The sequence below is a fragment of the Hypanus sabinus genome, chromosome 1 (assembly GCF_030144855.1).
Source record: "Hypanus sabinus isolate sHypSab1 chromosome 1, sHypSab1.hap1, whole genome shotgun sequence".
NCBI lineage: Eukaryota > Metazoa > Chordata > Chondrichthyes > Myliobatiformes > Dasyatidae > Hypanus > Hypanus sabinus.
The window spans coordinates 41,225,928-41,244,355 of NC_082706.1; the positions used below are offsets into that span (position 1 = coordinate 41,225,928).

General features: G+C 47.1%; 1 protein-coding gene across 2 annotated transcripts in view; it reads left to right on the plus strand.

The window, feature by feature from the left end:
• Window positions 1–18,428, plus strand: part of cicb (capicua transcriptional repressor b) — a 138,683-nt gene that overhangs the window by 42,271 nt on the left and 77,984 nt on the right. The gene's annotated exons all lie outside the window — the stretch shown is intronic.

The following is an 18,428-nucleotide window of genomic DNA, read 5'->3' on the forward strand; positions in this document are numbered from 1 at the left end:
TGTAGTGGTGTGCTACACGCAGCGCTAAAATAACAACATGGAGTCGGTAAACTGCAGTTAAAGAAGATTTTATTCGAGTTTCACAGCCTTGCTTTAAAGCATCCCTGATCCTGCCCTCCCCGGGCGCGGATACTGTAGGGGGCACGTACTCACAATCTCCCGCAGGCTTTTCCCTTTGTTGGTGAAGCAGACCTGGCACCCTTTTGGGACTGGCCTTTGTGCCGGCGCGCTGGCTATTTGTGAGCCGGTTCGAGTGCCCTAGGAAGTGGGTCGCCACATAACCCCCCCCCCCAGAACCGGCGATATACCCCCCAATGTCCACAGTCTGGGCCGGACCCTGTTTGGGAGGTCGGCCTCTGTGCCGCAGTACCAGAAACTCGACCGTTTGCGCCAAGTCCACATGGGCCGGTTTGAGTTGGTCCACCGTGAAAACCTCCTCTCTCCCCCTAACGTCCAGCATGAACATGGACCCGTTGTTCCTGAGCACCGTGAACAGCCCCTCGTAGGGCAGTTGCAGTAGTGGCCGATGCCTGCCCCGTTGTACAAACACAAACTTACAGTTCTGCATGTCTTTGGGTACGCAGGTCAGGTTCTGCCTATGCTGCGAAGTGGGTATGGGGGCTAGGTCACCGAACCTCTCGCGTAGTCTGCTCAGGACTGCTGTGGGTTCTTCCTCTTGCCCCCTTGGGGCTGGTATGAACTCCCCGGGGACGACCAGGGGTGTGCTGTATACCAACTCGGCCGACGAGGCGTGCAGATCGTCTTTGGGCGCCGTGCAGATGCCGAGTAGGACCCAGGGAAGCTCGTCCACCCAGTTAGCTCCTCGCGGACGGGCCATGAGAGTTGACTTTAGGTGACGGTGCAAACGCTCCACCAGGCCATTTGACTGTGGGTGGTAGGCAGTGGTGTGGTGCAGCTGTGTCCCTAAAAGGCTGGCCATAGCTGACCACAGGCTGGAGGTGAACTGGGCGCCTCTGTCGGAGGTAATGTGGGCCGGTACACCAAAGCGGGACACCCAGGTGGTGATCAGTGCCCGGGCGCAAGATTCAGAGGTGGTGTCGGTGAGCGGGATCGCCTCTGGCCATCTTGTGAACCAGTCCACGATAGTCAGGAGGTGCTGCGCTCCACGCGACACTGGCAGGGGGCCCACGATATCCACATGAATGTGGTCGAAATGCTGGTGGGTGGGGTGGAACTGCTGCGGCAGAGCTTTGGTGTGCTGCTGCACCTTGGCCGTTTGGCAGTGCACGCACGTTCTGGCCCATGCACTGACCATGCCAAATGAACCTGCTGGAGACCATCTGGATGGTTGTCCGGATGGAGGGGTGCACTAAGTTATGAATGGAGTCAAAAACGCATCGCCGCCAAGGTGCCGGGACGACGGGATGGGGTTGGCCGGTGGCGACGTAACAGAGTAGGGTCCTCTCACCTGGGCCTACGGGGGAGGTCCTGGAATTGCAAACTGGAGACTATGGTTCTGTAACTTGGGATCTCCTTGTTTGCCTGCTGCGCCTCTGCCAGCGCCTCAAAGTCTACCCCTTGGGAAAGGGCATGAATGTTAGGGCGAGAGAGCGCGTCCGCCATGACATTGTCCTTACCCGAGATGTGCCAGACATCAGTCGTGTATTCAGAGATGTAGGACAGATGGCGCTGCTGGTAGGACGACCAGGGATCAGACACCTTCGTGAACGTAAAGGTAAGCGGCTTGTGGTCCGTGGACGCGGTGAAGGGCCTACCTTCTAAGAAGTACCTGAAATGCCGGATTGCCAGGTATAGCGCCAACAGTTCCCGGTCGAAAACACTGTATTTGAGCTCGGGTGGCCGCAGGTGTTTGCTGAAAAACGCCAGGGGTTGCCAGCAACCCGCGATGAGTTGCTCCAGTACCCCACCTACTGCCATGTTAGATGCGTTCACTGTGAGGGCGGTAGGGACGTCCATTCTGGGGTGCACTAGCATTGCGGCGTTTGCCAAGGCTTCCTTCGTTTGAATGAAAGCGGCGGCGGACTCCTCGTCCCAGGTAATGTCCTTGCCCAGACCTGACAGCAGGGTGAACAGGGGGCGCATGATTCAGGCAGCTGAAGGGAGGAAGCGGTGGTAGAAATTGACCATACCTATGAATTCCTGAAGACCTTTGATTGTGGTAGGTCAGGGGAAATGGCGGACCGCATCTACCTTAGCGGGCAGAGGGGTTGTCCCGTCTTTAGTAATCCTGTGGCCCAGGAAGTCGATGGTGTCGAGCCCGAACTGGCATTTGGCCGGGTTGATTGTTAGATCATACTCACTCAGTCGGGCGTAGAGTTGACGGAGGTGGGACAGATGCTCCTGACGACTGCTGCTGGCTATGAGGATGTCGTCCAAATAGATGAATGCGAAGTCCAGGTTGCGTCCCACCACGTCCATTAACCGCTGGAACGTCTGTGCGGCATTCTTCAGGCCGAACGGCATGCAGAGGAACTCGAAAAGGCCGAATGGGGTGATGAGATCCGTTTTGGGGACGTCGTCCGGATGCATCGGAGGTCTATCTTGGAAAAGATCCGTGCGCCATGCAGGTTTGCTCTTTTGGGACTGGCCTTTGTGCCGGCGCGCTGGCTATTTGTGAGCCGGTTCGAGTGTGCTAGGAAGTGGGTCGCCACAGTGCATCAATAATCATTGGTATAAGCCCATGGGACACGCTAAATTTCTTGAGCTGCTGCTGAGGAAATAGAGACCTTGGTGACCTTCCTCATTGTTGGACCAGGACAGGTATTGCTAATGTTCACACCAAGGAATTTAAAGCTCTTAATCCTCTCAACTTCAATACTTTTGATGTAGACAGGAGCATGTGCATCTTCCTGTTTTGACATTGAGGGAAAGGTTGCTATCATGACACCATGTCACTAAGCTCTCAGTCTCCTTCCTGTCGTCTGACTCGTCATTATTCGAAATGCAACCCACTACAGTGGTATTATGTTGTGAGATCAGTTTATTGTTGTCACACTCACCAAGTGAAGAACTTTGTTTTGTGTGCTGTCTGCACAGATCCAAGTGAAGTTTAGTGCCTTATATGCAATTCCCTGAATGTAGCGGTGCGAAGAAAAACATACTCACAGCAGTATCAGGTAGCTAAAGTATAAATTAGATACAACTTTTGCAAGAAAGAATAAAATTGTGTCTGTTGGTTGAAGGGAAGTAACTGTTCCTAAATCTGGTGGTGTAGGACTTCTGTACCTCTTGCCCGATGGGTACTGTGAGGAGATGGCATGGCCTCGATGGTGGGGGATCTTTGATGATGGATGTTGCCTTCTTGAGGCAGCATCTCCTGTGGGTGCTACTGATGGTGGGGAGGGATGTGCCCGTGATTTATTGGGTTGAGTTCACCACTCTCTGCAGATTCTTACGTTCCTGCACATTCGAATAGTTGTACCACATGTCATTTGTTCCCATCAGTACTTTGAGGTAGTACAAGGGAAAACAATAACGGAATACAGAATGAAGTGTTGCAGTAACCAGAGGAAGCGCGGTGCAGGCAGACAATAAGTTTCCAGGCCATGACCAGGTAGATAAAGGCCTACTTTATTGTACAAGGGTTATGTTCAGTAGTCTTATAAGAGTGGGATAGAAGCTGTCCTTGAGCCTTGTGGTACGCTCTTTCAGGCTTTTGTGTCTTCTGCCTGACAGTGAGGCAATGCGAAGTGTAGACAGTGTCTGTAGAAGCGAGGCTGATTTCTATGATGTGCTGATGTCTGCAGTTTCTCGTGGTCACAGGCAGAGTAGCTGCTGTACCAAACAGTGATGCATTCAGATAGGATGTTTTCCATGGTGCATCAATAAAAGTTGTTAAGAGTCGATGGAAACACGCCAAGTTTCTTGAGCCTCCTGAGGAAGTAGAGGTGTTGATGAGCTTTCTTCACCATGTCATCTTGGACCAGGTGTTGTTCACTCCTTGTAACTTAAAGCTCTCAACCTCAGCACTAGGATGCATATCAGAGAACGTGTACTGTCCCTGTCTTTCTGAAGTCAATGACACCATGGTTGTCGTGATGCCATCATGCCACTAGGCTCACTGTCCCCTTCCTGTACTGTGACTCATAGCAGGGGAGGGGTGGGTTGCTGGTGGTGGGAAGACAGTGAGCACATGGGGCTGAGATAATCATGCCTCCAGAAGACGTGTCAAATCTGCTGAGAATGTACAGCAGGATATTGTCCAGCTGGAGGTGCAGACAGAGAAGGAGCAGGTGGAGCTGAACTATATAGTTTTGTTTGCCCTGTTGTAGGGAGACCAGGAAAGAGGGCAGAGAGGATTTACGAGGATGTTACCAGGACTAGAGGACCTGGTAATAGGGAGAGATTGGTCAGGCTAGGACTGTATTTATTGGAGCTGAGGAGAATGAGGGGTGACCTTATAGGTATATTTAAAATTATAAGAGGCAGAAATAAATTTTTTTAAGATTACCCTAATTTGTCACATGTACATTGAAACATACAGTGAAATGTGCCATTTGCGTCAAATCAGTGAAGATTGTGCTGGGGGCAGCCAGCCCACAGGTGTCGCCACACTTCTGGTGCCAACATAGCATGCCCACTGTTCACTAGCCCTAACCCTGACCCGTACATTTTATGGAATTTGGGAGGAAACCCGAGCATTCGAAGGAAACCCACGCAGTCACAGAGAGAATGTACCAATTCTTTACAGAAGGCGGTGGGAATTGAACCCCGATCTTACAGATTACGCAGTAAAGCTTTCACAGTAGCCACCATGCTGAGAGGCTGGGTGACCACAGTCTTTTTCACAGGGTCAGAGAGTCCAAAATTAGGAGGCACAGGTTTAGAGTGAGAGGGGAAAGGTTTAAAAGGGACCTGAGTGGCAATATTTTCATACAAAGGGTGATGAGTATTGGGAATGAGCTGCCAGAGGAAAGGATTGAGACAGGTATAGTGGTATCATTTAAGAAGCACCTAGATAAGTACATGGAGGGGTGGGGGTTGGAGGGATACAGGCCAAATGCAGGAAATTGGGATTAGCTCCGTCGGCACAGTGGTTGACATGGACTGGTAGGGTCGAAGGGCTTGTATCCATGCTGTACTGTCTGTGATGGTGAGGTGCTGCACTTTGGGAGGTCATGTGCGAGTATACAGTAAATGGCAGGAACAGCAACATACAGAGGGATCTTAAGGTGCACTTTCTGGATGTGGTGCTGTTGGCAGAGATGCTGTACCTTTGTAACAGAAGTGCGGCACGGCAAGGAAATCATCCAGGAAAGTGCCTCTGTATTTCACGGGAGATCTTGGTCCCCTGATGCAGAAGTGCCTTTCTCTTGAACCACTTGGGCAGGTGATGTGTTCTGACTGCAGTATGTGGGAGATGGGTGTTTAGCTTCGGCTTGTCACTGCCTGAGCAACTGACCGGCCGTGGGTTGGTGCACTACCCTTTCAACAGTCCTCACAATCCTTTGACCCACTGAGTTCCTCCAGCATTTTGTTCGTTTTGCTCCATGTACCAGCAGCTGCAGTCTCCTGTGCTTCCACTCTGATGGTAGAAATCAAGAAGTCATATTGCAGCCACGCGAGGCTTTGCCTGGGCCCCATCTGGAGTTTTGTCTGCTGTCTTTGCAAAGCCTGAGTCTGTGGTGAGGGAGGCAAATGCAAAGTTAGCATTTGTTTCAAGAGGACTGGAATATAAAAGCAAGGATGTAATGTTGAGACCGCACAGAGTATTGTGAGCAGTTTTGGGCTAAGAAAAGATGTGCTGGCATTGGAGAGGGTGTAGAAAAGGTTCACCGAGTAATTCTGGGTTAATGTATGAGGAGTGTTTGATGGCTCTGAGCTGGAATTTAGAAGAATATGGGGGGGGGGGGAGAAAGGTCTTATTGAAATCTAATGAATATTGAAAAGCCTGGATAGAGTGGATGTGGACAGGGTGTTTCTTATAATGGGGGAGTCTGGGACCAGAGGGCACAGCCTCAGAATGGAAGATGTCCCTTTAGAACAGAGATAAGGAGGAATTTCTTTGCCCAGGGAGACTAGAATCTGTGGAATTTATTGCCACAGATGGCTGTGAAGGCCAAGTCATTGCATATTTAAAGCAGAGGTTGATTGATTCTTGGTGTGTAAGTTCGTCAAACATAGTGGTGGGGGGGGGGAAATGGGATTGAGAGGGATAGTAAATTAGCCATGAGGATGAAAGGCAGAGCAGTTTTGACAGGCCGAATGGCCTAATTCTGAGCCTATGTCTCATAGTATTATGGTCTTATTGTCTTCTGGTCACCCCACTATTGGAGTATGTAGAGGCTTTGGAGAGGGAACAGAAGGGATTAACTAGGGGAAAGTACAGAGTAAATGGCATGAGCCTTTTATGGTGGTGCAACTCAGTGGGTCAAGCAGCATTTGTGGGAGGATAGGAATTATCAACGTTTTGGGTCAAAACCGTGTATCAGGATCCAACATGTCAACAAATCCTCTCCACGCCCCCACCCCTGCCCCCAACAGATACTGCTCGACCCCTTGAGTTCCTACAGTAGATTGTTTGTTGCTCCAGATTCTCTAGTTGCTCCAGATTCCAGCATCTGCAGTCTCTGAGAACGAAACAATTAATATACGAGGATCTCTGGGCCATTGAGTGACCTTAAGGTCCAAATCGATAGCCCCCTGAAAGTGGCAACACAAGTAAATCGGCTGGTAATGAAGGTGTATGCCATGCTTGCCTGGATAGGTCGGTGTGCTCCCTCTGAGCTGCCGCACAATAACCGAAGCACACCTGCGTACCTAGTCTTTGTAGCCAGGCAGCTGGAGCACAGACTGGTGAGAAAAAGCTCACGAAATGTGAAGGATTTTCTTTGTTGTACTGTATTTCATTATATCCTTAAATTAATAAATAAAACCAAAGGTATGTGATTTTTCATTTTAAATATTCATCGTATACATATTACAAAAACAACATTTAAGTTTTCAGGCCATGTGAAACATTTCCTGCTGAGCGCAACGGTTGGTCCGCGCAGCTGTTAAAAAAGAAATCAGAGGGAACATTAGTGTTGAGTACAAAATTTGGGGAGTTACATTGCAGCCGTGTAAAACCTTGGTTTGGCCACACTTGGAGTATTGTGTTGCCCCATTACAGGAAGGGTGTGGAAGCTTTGGAGAGGATGCAGAAGAGGTTCACCAGGGTGCTGTATGGTTTAGAGACCATGAGCTATTAGGAGAGGTGGACAAACATGTTATGTTCTCTGGAGAGATGGAGCCTGAGAGGAATAGACAGAGTGAACAGAGTTGTTTCTTTCGGGTATCGAGTATGAGTGAAATGTTTTGTGTGCCTCACAGAGGGACCAATGGGGTGGGGATCAACTGCATTCTCAGTTGATTCTCAATTGGTCCAATATGGTAAAGAAGCCAGTGGTGATTGGAATTGTGATTGTAATTGGTTTATTGATGTCACATGTAGCAAGGCACAGTGGAAAACTCGTTTCCCACACCATCCATACAGACTGTTTCATCAAGTCACTGTACTGAGGTAATCCAAGGTAAAACAATAATAGAGTGCAGAATAAAGTGTTCCATTTACAGAGAGTGCAGTGCAGGTAGACAGTAAAGTGCAAGGGGCCATAACGAGGTAGATTATTCAAAGTTCAGAAGTTGAAAGGTCAAACTAAATTTATTATCAACGTTACCCTATGCAACACCGAGATTCATTTTTTTGTGGGCATACTCAATAAATCCAGTGAAAGACCACATCAACCTGGGTGTTCAATCAGTGTGCAAAACACAACAAACTGCAAATACAGAAAGAAATAATAGTAATAAACAAATAAGCAATAAATATCAAGAACAAGAAATGAGTCTTCGAAAGTGAGAACATTTCACTGATGGGGCAAGTGATGCTGAGTGAAGTTATTCCCCCCCCCACCGGTTCAGGAGCCTGATAATAACTGGTGCTGTGAGTCCTGAGGCTTCTGTACCTTCTTCCTGAAGAGAAGAGAGCATGATCCGGGTGGCAGGGAGGGTGGAGTCCTTAATGATAGATGCTGCTTTCCTGATACAATGTTTCATGCTGTCTTCTTTATCTGTGATGGACTGGACCATATCCACTACTTTTTTTGTTCAAGAGCTTTGGTGTTTCCATACCAGGCATTGATACAGCCAGCCAATATACTCACCATCACACATCTATAGAAGTTTGTCAAAGTTTAAATGTAATGCCGAATCTCTGCAAACTCCTAAGGATGTAGAGGCACTCCTGTGCTTTCTTCATAATTGTGCTTACCTGATGTGAGGTCAAGAGACCATTTGATTGTACTAGGGAACCAATCAATAGTCTTATAGTAGTGGGGTAGAAGCTGTCCTTGAGTCTAGTGGTCTGTACTTTGAGGTTTTTGTTTCTTTTGCCAGGTAGGAGGGGGAGAAAAGAGAATGTCTGGGGTAGGTGGGGCCTTTGATTGGGCTGGCTGCTTCACTGAGGCAGCGAGAAGTGGAGGGGATGCTGGTTTAAGTGATGTGTTGAGCTTGTGTCCATAACCCTCTGTCTATTCCAGTGATCACAGACACCGCTGCTGTACTGAGTGCACAGGCAGTAGCGGAGTTGGGGTTGGTATTGACAGGTGCGTCCATGTCCCCCAGTGTGATGAGGCATAGACTAGCTGTCTGGGAGATGGATACTGTTCTGTAACCAGTGGGGAGAGAGGAGAGTCAGGCCACGTGAGGTGGGAGAGGGGAAGTTGCTGCAATAAATAATGAAAAGGCTGATGATGGAAGGCCTGCAGCCTGCAGGGTCCGGTTACCACTTCATCGATCCTCTCTTTCTTAGCTCACATCAACACAGCTTTGGTGGTGGGCGGGAGGAGGAGTCACTTGGTCCCAGAGGTAGGTTGCAGGAATAATGGGCAGAGATGTATAGCACTGAAGCAGAACAGGCCCTTCTGCCCGTCGTCTCTGTGCCTACCGGGCTACCAAACTAACTGATCCCATCCACCTGCTAGTCAGATTCTTTCTCCCCTGCTTCAAAAGTTGAAAACTAGTTTGTTTGATCATTATGTGCCATATCGTATGATGTAGGTGATCATGGTCTTGGCAATTTTTTTTCTACAGAAGGTTTGCCACCGCCTCCTTCTGGACGGCGTCTTTACAAGACAGGTGACCCCAGCCATTATCAATACTTTTGGAGATTGTCTGCCTGGTGTGATTGGTTGCATAACCAGACTTATGATGTGCACCAGCTGTTCATAGGACTAACCCCCCCCCCCCACTTCCCTAGTTTCATGTAACCCTGATCTGGGGGTGGGGTCGGGGGGGTGTTACACCTTGCCTAAGGGTGACCTAGGGCTTGCTGAGGGAAGGAGTGCCTTATACTTTCTTTGGTACAGATGTACTTCCACCCACCACCCTCTGATACTACAGCACGTCTATTTAAGGGGAGAGATGTATGGAGCATTTTCTTTCCTACAGAGGGTGGTGGGTCCCTGGAATGTGTTGCCGGGGTGATGGTAGAGGCAAATACAATCGGACGCTGAAGGGTCTGTTTCTCTTCCTTCCTGTTTTATGTGATCTCTATCACTCCATTTCCTGCTTGCAAATGTGGTGAAAAAAGTCCCATAAAAGTCTCTGTTGTATCTGCCTCCACCACCACTCTGGGCAATACATTCCAGGCAACTCTCTGTGTAAAAAAAACTTGTGCCACACACCTCCTTTGAATTTGCCCTCTCACCCTAGTTGCATGCCCAAAGACACATGCATTAGACATTCCAATCCTCCTGTCTACCATATGGCATAGGAGCAGAATTAAGCCATTCGGGACATCGACATTGTTGTCATTCCATCATTCAACCCCATTCTCCTGCTTTTCCCCCATAATCTTTGACAGCCTTACTAATCAAGAGCCTATTAACTTCCACATTAAATATACCCTATCTATACCCTTCATAGCTTCATAAGATCAGTCTTCAACCTTCAGTGCCCCATATCTCTGGTTCTTTCCTGCATAATAGGCTAACAGGGCAGCAGACTGTAAGAAGTGAGAGGGGGAGACTGTGGAGCTGTGGGATTTATTTGTGGCCATAAGTCAATGTGACCCCCAGAACTTGGTGACGCAGTGAGTGGAGCCGCAGCCTCCTGGCCCCAGAGACGGGTTCGGTTTCCCCTCCCTCTGTGTGTGTGTGTGTGTATGTGTGTGTGGTTTCCATGTTCTCCCTGCGAATTTCCGTGTTTCTCCCCCACTTGTTCCCGGGTGCACTAATTCCCTCCTGCATTCCAACAAAAGATATACAGGGTAGGTGGGTCAATTATCTGATTTGAATTGTGAGAGATCATTTGGGCGGGGTGGGTGGGGGTGAATCTTTATGGGGAGCTAATGGTCAGGTGAGACAGGATGTAAGAATGAAAATAGGCCAAACTTTGTGTGGTAAGGAAACACGAGAATGAACCAGACATGTTAACAGTTCCCATGGTGTAACTGTAGAGTTACTGTGTAATAATTGTACAGTGTAATGGGCACTGGTAATAGTGCACACTAACAGTACAGTCAATCTTTAACTACAGTGTATCATAAATATATAGTCAGTGTGATAACTGTACAGTCAGTGTGTAATAACTACAGCGTATATTCACTAAAAATTACAGTCAGTGTGTGATAACTAAACAGTCACAGTGTATAAAAACTACAGCTGGTGTGTGATAGCTGTACGGTCAGCGTGTAATAACTACAGTCAGTGTGAAAACTGTACAGTCATTAAGTAATAGGAATAGTACAGTCAGACAGAAATAACTACAATCACTGTATAAAAACTACAGTCCCCTCAAACCCCTGTGATATAATCTATGGGTTCAGGGGGTTATATATGGAATAACAGATCCCCAGGAGTGCGTTGCAGACTGGGGTGGAATTGAAGGTTAGGTTAATACAGTACTGCGCAAAAGTCTTAGACACCCTAGATATTTTATATGGTTTCAGATGATATGACCTCCACAGAGCCCTGATCTCAATATCATTGAGGCTGCCTGAGATTCCTTATAAGACAGACAGCCTGTCTGAATCCCAGACAGCGAGTCTGCAGAAGAAATTCAAGTTCTCCAGGATGCTCGAAACAGGCCAATTTTCTTATAAAACTGCACAACCATGTATCTAAGAGAATTGATGTAGTTTTAAAGGTAAAGGATAGTCACACTAAATATTGTTTTGATTTGGATTTTTACTGTTTACTGCTCTTTATAGTAAATTTTTTAATATTGAGAAACCTTTCATTTCATTATTTTTGAAAGCATCTTTGCTTTACAGATTTTTTATACGTGCCTCAGTGTTCTGCACAGTACTGTATCCTAGCGTAGACTCAAAGGTATTGCAGACTGGGCTGGTGTAGGAGGGAGCTGACCAAGTGAGACCAGGAGAGTTTACTCAGTGCGCAGCCATCAAGATTTTGCTGGAATGTAGTGGGGAGGTTCAGGGGTCAGGGAACTGACCACCATGTTATGGTGAGCAGAGACTATCATGTCATAAAATCATAGAAAGGTATGGCACAGAAACAGGCCCTTTGCCAAGCCATTGAAGCTGTCTAATCCCATCGAGCTGCACTGGAACCAGAGCCCTCTATACCCTATCATCGATGTACCCATCTGAGCTTCTCTTAAACATTGAAATCGAGCTCGCATGCACCCCTTGCGCTGGCAGCTTGTTCCACACTCTCACCTCCCTCTGAGTGAAGATGTTTCCCCCCATGTTTCCCTTTAATGTTTCACCTTTCACCCTTAACCCATGACCTCCAGTTGTTGTTCCACCCAGCCTCAGTAGAAAAAGACTGCTTGCATTTATCCTATCTATATCCCACATAACTTTGTATACCTTTATCAAATTTTCTCTCAAATTTCTACACTCCTAACCTATTCAATCTTTCCTTATAACACAGGTCCACCAAAGCCGGCAACATCCTGGTAAATGTTCTCTGTACTTTTCAACCTTTATTACATCTCTCCTGTAGGTAGGTGACCAAAACGACACACAATACTCCAAATTAAGCCTCACCAATGTCTTACTCAACTTCAACATGTAATCCTCAGGTTCTGTTGGCTGCGTAATTGTAGGGAAGACAGTCTCTGGCCCCACCAAGTGTATGAGATTGAGGTGCATCGGCTCCAGTTTGTGTGAATGGTGCATGATGTGGTACCCTGTTACAAATCAGTACCACAAAATTACAGACAGTACACCATATGTAATTAAACGATTTAGTTTTATAATTCTTAATTTGACTAAAGGGTTAGTATAGTAAAACAAGAAGAAAAGGGCCCATTTTAATGAAACAGTCTAAGGTGCACGTTGGAGCTCACAATCTCCCTTCCATCGGTCCTCCATCGATTTCCCCGGGCTTCATCGACTCCCGGCCCCACTCCAAGTCCACTCCATCCTGGTGTCTACAACCTCTCCTTTCTGGCATCTTCTCCCTTCATCTTCTGCCGAACAAAAGACCCAGATCACCTCGCTCTCAGGCACACAACAAGAAAAAACACTCTCGTCATTGGACGACGCACATTCCAAAGCCCTCGTAGCCGGAACCCAAATATTGCTGCTGCAGAAAAACCATTTTCTGACCATGAAGTCTTTCCTTAAGGTGTTACAAACGCAACATCCCATGTCCTGTGCTCAATACTTTGATTTATGAAGGCTAACGTACCAAAAGCTTTCTTTACGACCCTATCTACCTGTGATACCACTTCCAATGAATCATGAACCTGTATTCTTAGGTCCCTTTGTTCTACCGCACTCCTCAGTCCCCTACTATTCACTGTGTAAGACCTACCCGGGTTGGTCCTACCAAAGTGCAATAAGTCACACTTGTCTTGGTAGGACATTAAATTCCATCTGCCAGTTTTCAGCCCATTATTCAAGCTGGTCTGGATTCTGCTGCAAGCCACGATAGTCTTCCTTGCTGTGCACTACACCCCCCGATCTTGGTGTCATCTGTAAATATGCTGATCCAGTTAACCTCATTGTCATCCAGATCATTGATATAGATGAGAAACAGCAAAAGACTGGCACCAATCAATGCGGCCACCAATCCACTAATCACAGGCCTCCAGTCAGATAGGCAACCATCTACTACCAGTCTCTGAGTTCCCCCACCCCAGAAAATGTCTAGTCCAATTTACTACCTCATGTTGAATGATGAGCGACTGAACCTTCCTGACGAACCTCCCATGCTGGACCTTATTAAGTGCCTTGTGGAAGTTCACGTAGACAACACCCATGCCTTCATCAACTTTCTTGGTAACTTCCTTGAAAAACTCTAAGATTGGTTAGACATGACCTATTCCTAATCAATCCATGTCTTTCCAAATACTCATGTATCCAGACCCTTAGAATGCCTACCAATAAATTTCCCACGACTGATGTTAGGCTCATCGGCCTATAATTTCCTGGTCCTGGTTCCTGGTTTCCTGGATAGAGTCCTTAAACAGCGGAATAACATTTGCTATCCTTGAATTCTCTGGTACTTCACCTGTTGCTAAGGATGATTTAAATATCTTTGATAGGGCCCCAGAAAGTTCTGCCCTTGCCTCTCACAGGGTCTGAGGAAACACCTTGTCAGGTCCTGGAGATATATCCACCCTAATTTTCCTCAAGACAGCAAACACCTCGTCCTCTGTAATCTGTATACAGTCCATGCGGTTGATGCCATTTTCCCTCACTTCTATAGACTCTGTGTCCATCCTCTGAGTAAATACAAATGGAAAAAATGCAGCGAAATCTAGGCCTGGAGCAATTCGCCAGTGTTGTTTGGACAATTGATGTAAGGTTCGGACAATTTAAATGAGGGTCTTCTCGCTCCATGATGTGAAAGCTGTGAGATTGCCCCCAGCTGTTGTGCTTCATGTCTGTGAACCTTTCAGTGACTTGTCTTGCTAGTATGATCAACTCAATACTGAGGCTTTGGGCCTACTCTGGCCTGCTCCGGGGATTTGGATCTAAGGACTCATTTTGGTTTGGAATGCTAGTGTTGTTCGCATTTATTGTTTATATGATTTGTTTTGTGCTTATTATTGTCTTTCTCTGTGGTCACTGTGGGGTTTGTTATTATTTTTTTTAATTGGGTTCTGCTGGGTTCTATGCTTTGTGACTGCCTATAAGCAACCAATTCTCAATGTATAATTTATACATTCTTTCATAATAAATGCACTTTTAAAGTTTGAAGCTTTCTTTTGGCTCCATGCATGGATTCCCATTCTGGTCTAACAGAGGATCTATTTTGTCTCTTGCAATCCTTTTGCTCGACACACCTGTAGAGTCTATTAAGATTCTCTTCACCTTGGCTGCTGAGGCAACTGCGTGTCTTCTTCTATCCCTCCTGGTTCCTTTTTTAAGAGTTCTCCTGTATCTCTTAAACTCCATAATCAACTCATGTCTTCCTACCTGCCTATACCTACAAAGCACCTTATTTTATTGTTCTCTTAACCAGGGCATCAATATCTCTTGAAAACCACAGTTCCCTACATATGTTATCTTTACTTTTTTATTTTGAGAGGCACATGCAAGCCTTGTGTTCTCAGAATTTCGCTTTTGAAGGCCTCCCACTTACCAAGTACACCTTTGCCAGGAAACAGCCAGTCCCAGTCCACACTTGCCAGAGCATTTCTGATACCATCAAAATTGGCCTTTCACCGATTTTTGAATCTCAAGCTGCAGACCGGACCTATCCTTCTCCATAATTACTTTGAAGCTGATGGCATTGTGATCACCAGATGAAATGTGTTCCCTTACACAAACTTCTGTCACCTGCCCTGTCTCATTCCCTAGTAGCAGATCACGTTTTGCACACTCTCTCATTGGGACCTCCATGCACTGATTCAGAAAACTGTCCAGACTACATTTGACAGACTCTATCAAGATGCGTTTGGGGAAGGAACGTGAGTGTTTCTGTCCCTGTCAGAGATGGTGGAGATGCAGATGGCCTGGTGAAGAAAGAAAGAAAGAAAGAAAGAAAGAAAGAGAGAGAGAGGGAGAGAGAGAGGTGTGTGTGTGTGTGTGTGTGTGTGTGTGTGTGTGTCTGTGTCTATGTGTCGGGGGTGCGGATGAGGGCTCAGTCAAAGACACCCAGTGAAACACACTGAGCTCATCATCAGGGTGCCACACACACACCCCCCCCCCACCCCCGGTCAGTGTCATTCCCACAGTGTCTTCACGCTCTACACACGTGACTCCACACTACACGGTGCTCTGTACAGGAGTTTGTGTCCATGGTGACCTGCTCTCACACTCTCACAGCCCTACTTACACTCAACGTCACTTCCTCAGCCTCACTCCCTGATGCTCGCCCTACCTCTTTCCCTCAATCCCCTCCTCTCACTGACCAAACTACTGAGTCTCAACAGTGGCCTCTGATTTTCCGTCAGGTCTGAAGCATCTGGAGGGTCCATGTGCCCCGATCACTAACTGTCTCCTCTCCAGTCTCCACCCTCCCCATTCCCTGCTACACTTCATAGGCAGGAACATGTGGAGTCTGGTGCTGCCCTGTTGTTAGGCAGGCCTCTGTTATTTATTTATTTAGAGATATAGCGCAGACAGGCCCTTCCGGCCCAGTGAAGCGCACCATCCAGCAACCCACCCTTGTAACACTAACGTAATCACAGGACAATTTGCAGTGACCAATTAACCTACTAACCAGTGCATTGGAACACCCAGAGGAAATGTACTTGCTCACAGGGAGAATGCACAAACTGCTTTCAGATAGCACTGGAATTGAACTCGGAGCTGTAATAACATTGCACTAATCGCTACACTACCCTGACAACAGAGTATTGTTACCTCCCGTCGGTAACATCACCTGCTTTATATCCTGCTCCCATTCTCATATAGGTGTGCTCGAGCTCTGGTATATCGCAGCATCAGTAATTGGTTTATTACTGTCAAGTGAATCAAGATACAGTGAAAATGTTTGTGTGCCTTCCAGAAAGATGCATGCATCAGTTATCACTTCACCAACGCATTGTACACTGTGTGTGTGGGTAAGTTACAGTCAGACCGTGTGTGGGGTTAGTTACAATCAGACCGTGTGTGTGAGTCAGTTACAGTCACACCGTGTGTGTGGATTAGTTACAGTCAGGCGGTGTGTGGGGTTAGTTAGAGTCACGTCGTGTGTGTGGATCAGTTACAGTCATATCATGTGTGTGGGTCAGTTACAGTCATATCGTGTGTGTGGGTCAGTTACAGTCACACTGCGTGTGTGGGGTCAGGTACTGCCACACCAGATGTGTAGGGTCAGGTACAGTCAGACCATGTGTGGGGTCAGGTACAGTCACACTGTGTGTGGAGTCAATTATAGTCATACTGTGTGTGTAGGTCAGTTACAAAAACACAGAAGGTAGGTGTTAGTGGGATGCGAACCTGAAATGGTGTCCTACATCTGAACACAGGAGACTGTCCTTTTTACTACAGCTACCTTCACCTCCTGTGCTCCCAGCTGTACCTCACATGTGTTCTCTCTACACGTGTTCTTTCTGGACACCCATTCTCATCCATCTCATACAAATGGAGGGTGCAATTGTTCGATTTAAAACAATGGAGACTACAATGGGATGAGGGATGATTTAGCTACTGTATACTGGGAGCACAGATTATATGAGGAACAGTGGAAGTCTTTCAAAGAAGGTGCCGCATAAAAGACTTATCCATAAGAAAAGGATGCTTGGAGTTGCGGGTGATGTACTAGCGTGGATAACTAATAGAAAGCAGAGAGTTTGGATACATGGGTGTTACTCTGGTTGGCAGTCAGTGGTGAGTGGTGTGCTTGGGTCGGTGCTGGGCCTGCAACTGTACACAATATACATTAACAATCTGGAAGAGGGGACCGAGTGTAGTGTGTCTAAGTTTGGTGATGATACTAAATTGAGTGGAAAAGCAAATTGTGCAGAAGATACAGAGAGTCTGCAGAGAGATATAGATAGGTTAAGTCTGGCAGATGGAATACTATGATGGTAAATGTGAGGTCATCCACTGGAAGGAAAAATGGAAGAGCAGATTATTATTTAAATGGTAAAAAAAATGCAGCACGACACTGTGCAAAGGGACTTGAGAGTGTTTATGCATGAATCACAAAAGGTTGTTTTGCAGGTGCACCAGGCTATCAAGGAGGCAATTGGAATGTTGGCCTTCATTGCTAGAGGGATTGAATTTAAGAACAGGGAGGTTATGCTACAACTGTACAGGGTACTGGTGAGGCTACACCTGGAGTACTACATGCAGTTTTGGTCTGCTTATTTGATAAAAAATATTCTGGCCTTGGAGGCAGTGCAGAGGAGGTTAACCAAGTTGATTCCAGAGATGAGGGGGTACACTACAAGTTGCCCAGGACTGTGCTCGCTGGAATTCAGAAGGATGAGAGGAGATCTTAATAGAAACATGTAAAATTATGAAAGGGATAGATAAGGTAGAAGCAGGAAAGTTGTTTCCACTGTGACTAGAACTAGGGGGCATAGCCTCAAGATTCGGGGGAGTAGATTTAGAACAGGGATGAGGAGGAACTGCTTTTCTCAGAGAATGGTGAATCTGTGGGATTCTCTGCCCAATGAAGCAGTGGAGGCCACCTCAGTAAATATATTTCAGACAAGGATGGATAGATTTTTGCATAGTAGGGGAATTAAAGGTTATGCGAAAAAGGCCAGATGGCCTACTCCTGCTCCTATTTCTAATGTTCTTATGTAGACCAGGACTGGGCAGCCTCGAGTACACTTTCCCACCCCACCTTCTCCTAGCTCTCTGCTTCTTCCACACACAACCACTCACACCCTTCACTGCCATATCCTGGTAACCAACCTCTAAGCTTTCCTGGTCCCTATTTATACCCCCACCACCACTGCCCATGTGACTACACAGCCAAAGTAGGAGAGGTGAAGAGCGCGGCAGCTGGAGGCTGGCTGTGTGTTGCACTCACGTTGTCTCCTGTATCCATGTTGGCCATTACCATTGGTTTCCTCACGTGTGTGCGTACACACACACACACACACACACACACACACACACACACACACACACACACACACACACACACACACACACACACACACACACACACTTCCTTTCCCCCTCTCCTTCTTCCCTTCCTTCACTCAGTCCCTCCCCACTTTGTTCCCCCAACTCTCCTCCCTCCCTTATTCCCCACCTCTTTCCCTTTCACTCTTTCTCTCTCTCTTATCTCCCTCCCTCCCGCCTTCCCTCCCTTCCTTCTTTCCTTCCTCCCTTATGTCCTCCCTCTTACACTTTCTTCTTTCCTCCCTTCCTCCTCTCTTCTTCCCTTCCTTCCCTCATTTACTCCTTCCATCCTGCCTCTCTCTAGCAGCTAATTTCATATTCCTACCACCTGTTCCTTGTTCCTTTTAAATCTCTCCCCACTCACCCTTATGAACCTGTGCCCTCTAGTTTTAGACTCCCCCACCCTGGGGGAAAAAGCCTAAAACCAACCATTTTATCTCTGTCCCTCATGGTT